Source organism: Bubalus kerabau, chromosome 18, assembly GCF_029407905.1.
Source record: "Bubalus kerabau isolate K-KA32 ecotype Philippines breed swamp buffalo chromosome 18, PCC_UOA_SB_1v2, whole genome shotgun sequence".
NCBI lineage: Eukaryota > Metazoa > Chordata > Mammalia > Artiodactyla > Bovidae > Bubalus > Bubalus kerabau.
In genome coordinates, this window is record NC_073641.1 from 73,485,576 (window position 1) to 73,496,359 (window position 10,784).

Consider the following 10,784-nt stretch of genomic DNA (forward strand, 5'->3'; position numbering starts at 1 on the left):
ATTTTGGGAAGTTTTCATTATTTATTCAGCAATTTTTCTGCTCTGTTTCTCTCTCCTCCTCCTGGGAGTCCTACAAGGCATATCTTGATACCTTTGATGGAGACCCACAGGCCCACGAGGCTCTGTTCACTTCCTTTCATTGTTTTTTCTTTACAGTTCAGACTGGATATTAATAATTTCAGTTTAGACAAGTTTTTTTTTGGATGCTTTTTTCACTGGTCAAATCTGTTGAGCTCCTCTAGTGAATTTTTAAATTTCAATTGTTGTACTTTTTAGCTCTAGAATTTGTTTAGTTTCTGTCCATAATTTCTACTTCTTTGTTGATATTCTGATCTGTTCTTACACTATTATCCTGATGTCCTTTAATTCTTCATCCTTGATGTCCCCTGACTCATTGAGTATTTCTGAGACAGCTGATTTAATATTCTTGACTATTAACTTGAAAGTCCAGACTTCCTATTTCTTCGTAATAAATCGTGATAACGATGGAAGTCAGATTTGTTCCTTGGGGATTATAGATTTTTGCCTGTTGAAGGCTGAATTTTGCCAAGAGTGTGTTTCTTGCCACTGAAAATTTTCTTCCATTGCCTGTCTGGTCAGCCCGTGGCCTGGGGAAGACATCCTTGACTGTCTGGCTGCAAGCAGGAGGGGGAAGGTCCTGTCTCTTTAAGTCTTCCACTGGGCGGCACTTGGGAGGCTGTTGCTGCCAAGGGGGCCAGAACCAGGACAGCAGCTGTGCCCACCCCTCAGGGCAGGGCCAGGCCAGCCAGAGTGCACGCCCCCCACGCGCGGCACGCCAGCCACCAACACTGCACAGCGTGGGGAGTGGGGCTGCCCTCCCCTGAAGCTGCAGCTGGACCCCGTGGACTGTAGCCCACCAGGCTCCTCTGTCAATGGGGTTTTCCAGGCGAGAATACTGGAGTGCCTTGCCGTTTCCTCCTCCAGGGGATCTTCCTGGTCCAGGGATTGAACCTGTATTTCTTACCTCTCCTGCACTGGCAGGCAGGTTCCTTACCACTAATGCCACCTGGGAAGCCCTCGGTGGAGAGCAAGCTTCTGCAGCTTCTGACGGCCCCGCTCTCCTTTGGCAGACCCCCGTGTGCTTTGATGCACAGCCCCCCCCACCAGCCCCCATGTCCTCCTACAGGCTCTGCTCCACACCCTCCTGCGCCTCATCCACCCGCTGCGTCGCGTTCTCCTCTTCACCCCACAGCAGCGCTTTGCTCCTGATTCCCAGCGGCGCTTGGGTGTTTGGTGACACCTCGACCCACCTCCGCTTCCTGGGCACCACGCCCTTGCACGTGTGTGTGCTCACACTGCCCTCTGTCCACTGAGGTTACCGTTTTCATGCGGGGCAGGCACCCCGCTGTTGCTGTGGATTCAGGAGGTTTTGCAGCAGTCACCTGCTGCCTGCCTGGCCGCTGGGCCTGCTGAGGCCCCAGCAAGCTATCCATCGGGATCCCCACTCCCACGGCCACCCCGCCTCCCTCGTGGTGGATTCCACGAGAGCCTCACCCGCCGTCCACAGCAGCCTCCTCTGGGCCTCTGCTTTCTCCTCTTGTGGTATCCGTGCTTCTGGCCCAGCGAGGAGTCCCTCCTTGTTTCCCCTGAAGTTGTATCTTCACGCACTCACGTTATCTATCGATATTTGTACTTTGATGATAATTTTAAAGTCCTGGACCAGGGAAGGGTCGAGAGCATTTACAGATGTGCTGTTTGGACTGTTTGGACTGTTTGGACTGAGAAGTCTCCCAGCAAGAGATCTTCTTGTGAGTCTGTCCAGACTCTCAGAAGTTTTGCACAGGCCCAGTCTCTGGGACCGCACGTGCGCCACTGAAAGCTGGAGTGAGTGCATCCCTGACCCTTTGGCGAGTCTGGCAAGAACTGTGGTCACCCCTCCGACCTGCCAGCCAGCGGACGCAGGACAATACTGCCGTTGGTCTGCAGGGCCAGGGCAGGAGACACACGCCTGTGTTCAGATACAGGTGAAATGCTCAGGCTTCTTGGTAGGCAGAGCCCCGCACAGGGAGCAGCCAGCCTTTCTCGTGCTGGGAATCACAGGGGTCTCCCTGGCTTCCTGAGACCCTCACACGCATCAGACAAAGCACACCTGTGTCCGTCCTGACGCACAGGCCGGAGGAGGGTCAGCCTCTCGCTGAGGCTGCCGGGTTCCAGCCCCAGGTTGAGGGGAAGGTTCTGAAGCTCTAGGTGACCGCCGCAGCTCACGGGGGGTGGGGCACAGACCCGTCTGTCTCTGAAGCATCCTCTAAAGTGTCACCTGTTTTGTTCTCTTGGGCAGTATGACGAACCCTACATCACGGATTCCCTGTGATTTCTCTTTCTGTAGAACACAAAGGATCAGAGAGAAAGAAAGCAACTTCGAGCAGGAGACACGGCTGAAAACCAAGCCTCCGCCTCAGGTGAGACCCTTCACAGTCTGGGCACGTCGAGATCTACCTACATTTGATTGTCTAGAATGTCCAATATTCTCAAAAGAAAAAGAAGGAGAGAAACCGCCAGAGAAAGCTAGGGCTGGGACCCTTGTGTCTGTGATGCAGACAAGGGGGAGCCTGCCAGGAGGTCCGCAGACAGCCCCTGCCCCTGCGTGCCAAACAGCGGTGGGCTCCAGAGGAATAGCTGGGCACGGGTCTAAGCAGCAGCAGCAAACATCTGCCCGGGCTGAGGGCCGCCCTGTGTCCTCTCCTGTGGCCCCACCAGAGCTGAGGAGCCCAAGAGTGACGGCGGCTGAGCTTGTGGTGGCCGCAGGGCAGGGTCCTGCAGACACTCGGGCTCAGCTCTGCCGCACCCCGCCCGCCAGGGTCTCCAGAGCTTTCACACAGACCTCTTCATTTGTGAGTCTTCATCCTTTCCGAGTGTGAACAACACCCACCACTCAGCTTTTCAACAATGAACGTTCACGATGCTAACCTCTCACGAGCGTGTGCCCCTGAGCACAGGACACCTGAGCTGTTAACTCTTCAAAACGCCTGACACGGGGCTCGGCGCCTCCGACCCCTGGGAGGGAGCTGGCGGCCGGGAGGGCTAGTTTGATGTCTACGTGGTTCCACGTAAGGACCACAAAATACAAACGTGCTGTCAGTGAAACTGGTGGAGAAGAAGGGAGGTTGTTCCGTGAGCCTGAGCGAGCAGACTGACTCCAAGGAGGAAAGGCACGGGGTGTGCCCCGCATGTGGGGAGGGCCTCTTGTGGGCGGTGAACCCGCTGGGAGGTAAGGGAGTCTCGGGCGGGGACTGAGGCAGAGGGATGCCCAGAGAGACGCCCAGGGCACAAGCCCTGCTGAGTTTAACCTTCACAGACATGAAGGAGACAGAAACAGAGGGCCAAGTCCAGGGCTGACTTGCTTTACGGGTTAAGTTATCCCATAAAACTGGGACCCCCAGGTGTAGAGGTGAACAAGAGGGCCCCAACGCTCCACCCCCAGCCTCAACCCTTGGGGAGAGGGGAAGAGAGCAAAGTCACTGCTGACTCTTGGACCCCGGCCAACCCGACTTTGTGAAAGGGGGTGACCCTCTGAGACTCGCCCTTCATCACGCAACGCTGCTTCCTTGCGGACGACACAGACAGAACACGGAAAACCGGCTGCTCCTTGTCCAAGTGGCTGACACCCTGTGGAGACAAGGCCCCTGAGTGAGAGAGTCAGCAAAACCACGGGAGAAACAGCCCAAGGGCCTTGGGACTCAGCAGGTGAAACCACCAAATAACTACGGGGTTTACTTTGCTTAGAGAAATAAAAGACAAAGTTCAAAATATCTGAAGAGAACAGAAAACTATTAATTACCAAACACATTTGAGGGGCTTCCCTGGTGGCTCAGTGGTAAAGGCCCAACTGCCAGTGCAGGAGACCCAGGTTCCATCCCTGGATCAGCAAGATGCCCTGGAGAAGGAAATGGCAACCTGCTCCAGTACCCTTGCCTGGAAAATCCCATGGACAGAGGAGCCTGGTGGGCTACTGTCCATGGAGTCACAAAGAGTCAGATGCGGCTGAGTATGAGCAAAACACGTTTGAGAAAGAATGAAATAGAGCTTACAGACATGCAAAGGGGCAGGAAGAGGCGCACAGGGCTGAGCCTGGGCTTTGCTGCCAATGCCGGTCCCCGCTGTCTGGGGGCCTGCGTGCAGGGCCCTGTGCGGTGTCTGGGCTCCACTCCCATCCCTGCCCTGAGGTGCTCACGGGGACGTCTCCTTTCTCTGCAGGAGCCCAGGGACCCGAACCAGCCGAGTCCTGCACCCAGGTGTCCTTTTCCACCGGGATCCCAGCTGCGGAGTCTGTCCCGGAAACCCTCCAGCTGCTGTCCCCGCTGCAGGGCCGTGACCAGGACGTGTGGCCCCAGATGCACCAGGACACTGTCCCCAGCCACCAGGAGCCCTGGACCATGGAGTCCACAGTCATCAACATCCCTGGAGGGCTGGATGGCGAGCTGGACGTCCAGCACGTGCCCCGCACGCTGGCGGTGATGCCGTTAGTCCAGGCGCCTGAAAGCCTGCCTGGCATCAAGGAAGAGTGTGGGGAGGAGGGGACCCTGGTCATCAGAGAGATGGGGGTCTGCACCCCCACGAAGGCCCCTGTGCCCAGCAGCCCCACCCCCGTCACCATGATCATGATGCCGGAGGACCCTGAGCTGGGGGACAGGGCACCTCAGCTCGTGTAGAGCCAGGGTGCGTCCCCCAGGCCCCCAGGCCGCCCCTCCCTCTGGCTGGCATTGCCTATGCTGCCCAGCCTGGCTTCCACCTCGAGGAGGACACCTGGGCCCCGCCACCCACCTTCAGAGTCCCCCCACCCCTGCCCCGGCATCAAGAGGGAACAGAGCCGAAGCCCGCTGCTCTGGCTATGTGGAAGAGTCTCATGAACTCGCATCTCCCTCACTCCAGAAGCCGTATCTTAAAGACCCGCCTAGTTTTCTAAACACGTCTATGTTATTCCAGAAAGAAGGCAGATTCACGACGGGCTGGCTGCCATGCTTTCACTTTCGTTGATTATTAGTGTTTTGGACTGTATGACTTTAAGGAGCTTTTTAAGGAAATTCTTCGGAACTCTTTATTAAGTTTTATAGGAAATAATAAAAGTTAATTCTAACGGCAATGAACTTGAAACCAGTCCTGGTAGATGATTTGGGCAGCGGCTTCCGTGGAGGGCTGGCGACTGACCCTGGCCCTCCCCCATGCTGGCGTTGGGCTCTGCAGCCTGGCAGGAACCAGGCCTGGTTTGGGCCTCCAGAACAGGCTCCCAAGCCCGTCTCTGGGGGGAGACCCCTGAATTGAGGTGTGACCCTCCAGGCCTCTCTGGCTGAAACTAAAGGAAGAAAGTGAGCTTGGAGATAAGTGGTGGGCACACAAAAGGGCGGGCTTCTTTGAAACCAGGCCTCGAATCAAAAGCAGGCCTGGGTGCAAGATTCCAAGACAAAGTCAGGGACTGAGGCAGAAACTGAAATAAAGTGGCCAAAGCTGAGATTCTAGATTTCTGAGCACTCTAGATTTCAAAGTTTAAGATCAATGAAAACGAGCTCACAATCAAAGATCAAAAGAAAACACTATCATGAGTAGAAGTCAACAAACGACAAAGGTGGATTCAGGCCCTGGGAACTTGAGATTTGGAATCAGAAATGAGGAGTATTCAGTTGGGTGCATAAAATATGTAAATACATGACAATCACAAAAAATAAGCAATAAGTGGATTTTCTGCATGATCAGAAGGACATGTAAAAGAATTTTTAGAAATAAATACAGTTGTTAAAGTAAATGAAACAATAAACAGAGTTGAAGAAAGACTTATTAAACTGGAAGATAAATGTGAAGAAATTACCCAGCAGAGAGGATGAGATGGACAGAGGAAAGGTCAGCAGAGATGGAGGGCAGAAGGGGATGTCGTGTGTCCAGCTGGAGGCCAGGAAGACGAGCATGCAGGGAGGTGAGCGTTAGGGGTGACAGGGTCCCCTGAACTGACAAAGGATGTGGAAGCACAGATACGGGAGGCATAGCGTGTGCCAAGCTGCGTAAACAGACACCTCTGCCTAGAGATCTTGTGGAGGAGGGCAGGAAGGTAACACCAGGAGGGGTGACATCACAGGGTGACAGAAATAGCAGTCAGTATGGAAGCATGGACTCAACAACGCCAGCATAGGGCAAAGACATTGGAGGGTCAGCACCGCAGGTCTGGCACAAGCAGAGGTGAGGAGGGATGGGTGGGTGGCGGGTCCCCAGACCCAAGGGGAAGCCCCTGGCCTCCTTGCTGAGCTGAAGCCAGGCTAGATTTTCTTAGAAGCAGAGTAAATAACAGGTCCCAGGTCCTGAAAACCTTATTACAATAAAAATTATGGAATCATCTTAAACCATGAGAAATTTATATGGCTTTCTTAATAAGACTGTATGCCCAGATGGTGACTGCAGCCATGAAATTAAAAGACGCTTACTCCTTGGAAGGAAAGTTATGACCAACCTAGATAGCATATTCAAAAGCAGAAACATTACTTTGCCCACAAAGGTTCGTCTAATCAAGGCTATGGTTTTTCCTGTGTTCATGTATGGATGTGAGAGTTGGACTGTAAAGAAGGCTGAGCACCGAAGAACTGATGCTTTTGAACTGTGGTGTTGGAGAAGACTCTTGAGAGTCCCTTGGACTGTAAGGAGATCCAACCAGTCCATTCTAAAGGAAATCAGCCCTGGGATTTCTTTGGAAGGAATGATGCTAAAGCTGAAACTCCAGTACTTTGGCCACCTCATGCGAAGAGTTGACTCATTGGAAAAGACTCTGATGCTGGGAGGGATTGGGGGCAGGAGGAGAAGGGGATGACAGAGGATGGCATCACTGACTTGATGGACGTGAGTCTGAGTGAACTCCAGGAGTTGGTGATGGACAGGGAGGCCTGGCGTGCTGCGATTCATGGGGTCACAAAGAGTTGGACACGACTGAGGACTGATCTGATCTGATGCCCAGCTTTGTGACTACAAGGGTGAACCTAGGGTCTCCAAGGTGAGCATCAAGCACATGCTGGTGCTGGGCGCCAGCCCTGCCCCGAACCCACTGTGTGTCCTGGGTCAGCAACTCGGCCTCTGAGTCCCAGGGGCACTGCCTTAAAGTCGGGATGGCAATCAGGCCCATTCACACCTAGGACCCCGGGGGGTGCTGGGGCTGGTCCAGTGCTCTGCTGCCATCGTGAGATTCTTCACGATCTGGAGCAAGTGTCTGGCCCCTGACGGGCCTTGGCTGGACGTCCACCCCAGGAGGCCTGTATGTGCAGGGGGACAGGGCCCCCATGGGCACAGAGCGGGTCTGGGCATCCCCAGCCGCCACGCTGGCCTGTCCTGAGCATGTTCCTCCAAGAAGCTGACTGTCCACCCTCCCCACACACCTCCCACAGGGGAGGGGACCCCGCCAGGCGCTGACCTGCAGCGAGCTCACAGAGTGGCCCCGCCCCCACGCAGTGTCCATCCGGGGCTCTGCACTGAGGTCTCCCCACTCCCTGGGCTGCACAGAACTCCTCAGGCCTCGTCTGTGATGAAGGGCAACCCTGCCTGAGCTGAGCAGCACCACCAGGAGGCCCAGAGCTCTGCCCCCGGCCCCGGCGAGATTGACGGGCCCCCACTGCCACTCGAGTGGAGCCTGGACACAGCCCGCGGCCCAGGAGTGGCTTCCCACCTGGGGAAGACTGCATGGTCCAAGATGCAGCCACCCAGGGCCTCCAAGCATGTGGAAAAGGATGCATTTCAACCAAGAAGGTGTCCTTCGGGATTTAAAATAAGGACCACGTTCACGCCCAGCATGTGGAGTTTGGTACTGCCCGAGAGCCCAATGCCTTCCTGCCCACAGCCGCCTCCCATTGAAGTGGTCAGTGGGGAGGGGGCCCAGGGTCCAGAGCCAGGCTGGCGCAGTCGAGACACGGGACGCAGAACCTACCCAGGACGCTGGGCTGGGGCCGCTGGGCCGCGGAGACTTAGCGCCCATCCCAGGGGACAGCACAGATGGTGGTCTCTGCAGGCATACTTAGGGGCTCGACAGGAGGGCACCCCAGACGACCCGCATGGGCCCTAAATCCACGCATGTCCTGGTGCAAGACGCAGGGCGGAAACAGACACGGGGGAGGACGCCATGTGAGGACGGAGGCCTGGGTTGGGTGATGCAGCCTGGGGCCCAGGGGCGCCTGGCGGCCCAGAAGCCGGAGGAGGAGGACGCCATGTGAGGACGGAGGCCTGGGTTGGGTGATGCAGCCTGGGGCCCAGGGGCGCCTGGCGGCCCAGAAGCCGGAGGAGGAGGCCATGTGAAGACGGAGGCCTGGGTTGGGTGATGCAGCCTGGGGCCCAGGGACGCCTGGTGGCCCAGAAGCCGGAGGAGGAGGAGGCCATGTGAGGACGGAGGCCTGGGTTGGGTGATGCAGCCTGGGGCCCAGGGACGCCTGGTGGCCCAGAAGCCGGAGGAGGAGGAGGCCATGTGAGGACGGAGGCCTGGGTTGGGTGATGCAGCCTGGGGCCCAGGGGCGCCTGGCGGCCCAGAAGCCAGAGGAGGAGGAGGCCATGTGAGGACGGAGGCCTGGGTTGGGTGATGCAGCCTGGGGCCCAGGACGCCTGGCGGCCCGGAAGCCAGAGGAGGAGGAGGGGCCCCAGAGGCGTTGCAGGGAGCGCCCTGGCTCTGGACTGTGCGGCCTTCTGCTGTTTAAGCCACCAGCATGTGGTCCTCTGCCCCGTGGCCCTGAAAACCAGCAGTGTTCCGCAAGGGCAGATCGTCCCATCCGTGGGCCTCCACACGGCCACGGTGCAGACCTGCTCCTGCCCACTCAGGCTGGGTTGTAATAACTGCAGGGTAGACGGGGATCATCCAGGTCTTGTCAGAGGACCAAGGGCCAGGGGGTGGTCATCCCCCACAAAAGATGAGTCCGGCAGCCACAGATGGAATAAGGGTCCCCTGATCCCAAACCAGGACATAACCTGCCTCCCCTAGAGAAGGAAATGCTCCCAGCAAAACAGCCAACGTCACTATTTCAGGGGATTTTCTGAGTGTGCCCAGAACGGACCCCACGCTACGAAACAGCACACTGTGAACTCAAAATTTCACTCGCAGACAACCAGAGGCAGCCTTCAGAATGGCACCAGGGCTCCCCTCTGCTTCTGGCAGTCTGCACCTGGGCGTGGGGCGGGGTTGAGGGCTGCGGCTCCAGCCATTCTGTCGTTGGGGGGGAGCACATGTTGTGGGAGCCCACCTTGGCCCCCAGGCCCCGTCTCTGCGTCCCAAGGACACTGTCCCTCAAGCGTTTCTACCCCTGAAGCCTGCTACGCGCCTCCCAGAGCGGTTCTCCGTTGGCAAAACCACCAGCGGTCACGTCACGGCATTCGCACTGGTTTTGAAAAATGGATTGAACACCTGCCTTTTGGCTGATACGAAAATGGGGACATAATACTGAGAAGTGGTCTTTGTGACTTCGTTTGCGTTAAGAACAACGTGGACGGCAGTCAGGGCTGTGGGGGCCTGGTAGGGCGCAGCCCAGCATCCACCTGGAAAGTCAGGACCAAAATTGGCCAGGAGCGGGCCTCGGGTGACTCCCTGCTCTTCCTGCTCTTCCTGGTCTAAGATTCTGGACTCACCGAGCTCCGCAGTGCGAACCTTTGCAGAGGAATTAGAACTAGAAGCCCATCTTCGGCCGGTTTTGAGCAGAAGCAGAAACCAGAGGGCTTGAGGGAAAGGCCCAGGGCCAGGGTGGGGAGGGCAGAACTCACCTGCCTGCTGCGCTCCCCAGGGGGAACCGCGTCCTCTCACCTGTGGGGCTGCCTGTCGGTCACTCCTCCTCCAGCTCAGCAGCCTAGCTTCCTCTGCTGCCTCCATGGCCCCCTGGCCTGGCTGGAATCCCAGGTGAAGTCAGAAGCTACTGGCACAATTCTGATTCAGGTGAGACTCAAGTCAAGTTGGGGTGCGGGGGCTTTGCAGCCAGGACAGAGGACAGGTCCTGGGGGTGGGGGTGTGGGGGGTGGGGTGTGTGTAACCGTGGGGGAGGGGGTGGCTTTGCAGCCAGGAGGGGAGGAAGGGCCTGGGGTGGCTCCTTGGCCAGTCACAAAGCAGTGAAACTGGAAACGACCTGAAGGCCACTCTTCCCCAGGAGGTTGGGCATCCCGGCAGCCTGGGGCAGCTTCCTCCACCGGAGGGGCTCCTGGAGGATCCACAGGAAGACCCCTGCACCCCATGCCATAGCACTCAACACTAGCACCTCCGTCACCCCAGCCCGAGAACCTCTGCTGAGCACTGCTGTCCAGGGCAGCGGGGGTGCCCGCGAGCTCACCGCCTGGAGGTGAGAGGGCAGCAGGTGCCCCGAGAAGGACGGAGACAGTGGAAGAGGGTCTGAGGTCTGCGCTTTCACACGGGAAGCCTGGGGTCCAGGCTGTCCGCAGGAAGACCGATCGCCTCCAGCTGGAATGGGGTTACACCCCGCCCCCACCCCCCCACCACCAAAGCGGCCCAACTGCGCACGGCGCCCAGTGCCCGGCCCCGACCCCACCGAGGCGCTCACCGCACGCTCCCGTCGTCCCCCAGCTCTCGCAAGGCGCCCCCACTCCCCGCCCCCTGCACTCGCTCCGTGGGGTCCCAACCCCGCAACCCCGGCCCCCAAAGCGGACCCACAGCGTCTCCGCGGAGAGGCTCGCACCCGACTGCCCGCCCAGGGAGGCCGGTCCGCGCGCCCCTCCGTCTCCCAGCGCCCGGGGGCCGGAGGGGCCGGGGCGACCGGGAGGGCCGGGAGGGGCCGCCCCCGCCCGCGGAGCCGTGTGGCCCCGGGGCCCGCGCCGAC